Source organism: Pteropus vampyrus, unplaced genomic scaffold (genome assembly GCF_000151845.1).
Source record: "Pteropus vampyrus isolate Shadow unplaced genomic scaffold, Pvam_2.0 Scaffold189, whole genome shotgun sequence".
NCBI classification, from domain to species: domain Eukaryota; kingdom Metazoa; phylum Chordata; class Mammalia; order Chiroptera; family Pteropodidae; genus Pteropus; species Pteropus vampyrus.
The window spans coordinates 568,461-569,195 of record NW_011888970.1 but is presented as its reverse complement, the minus strand read 5'-3'; positions in this window follow the sequence as shown (position 1 = coordinate 569,195).

The window sequence follows — 735 nt, the reverse complement described above, 5'->3', positions numbered from 1 at the left end:
GGGGTCAGCAGATGGGGGAGGTGCAGGGAGGGGTCCCCGTCTATGTCTGAGCTTTGGTCTGGGACTCGGCTAGTGTAGCCCCAGCCCAGCCAGGGCCTCCCTGAAGCTGCCGGCGGCGTCTCGGCCCCCTCCTGGAGGTGGCCTGCCAGGGCTCTCCTGGGCTCACTGGCGACTTTCACACCTGACCTTTCCCCTCGCCTGCAGGGGCTGGGACACATTCGTGGCCACCATCTCAGCAGGGCGGGGTGGCTTCCCACCTTTGGTTCTCAAAGCGGGGTCCCGGAGCAGCAGCATCGTCACCCCGGAGCGTGTTAGAAATGCCAGTTATCACTTTAAATCATCTCTTATCGTGATGAAAACACGAGACGCACACGCCTCGCGGCTGCCGCGGCTGCGTCGTCACTTTCGGGGCCTCTGTCCAGGTGGCGTATCTGGCCATTTTCTATTCGATTTCTTTCTTCTGATTTGTAGATGTTCTTCGTTTTTTCCATGTGGTTCTCTCATGTAATATACATGAAAACATCTTTTTACTCTAAGATAAAAAGAAAGGCAAATTCTCGGCCCACCTGGGCGGAAACCGCAGGGTGGGGCCGCCCCTTCTCACGCGAGCCACAGCGGGGTCTGCTGTGCTCAGACTGCCAGGAGCCCCCGGCGGGCCCTGCCCCTCAGGCCGGCGGCTCCCAGGGCTTCCCGGGGCCTCTAGTCCAGACGTCGCTCGCTTGGTCTAATGGCTGG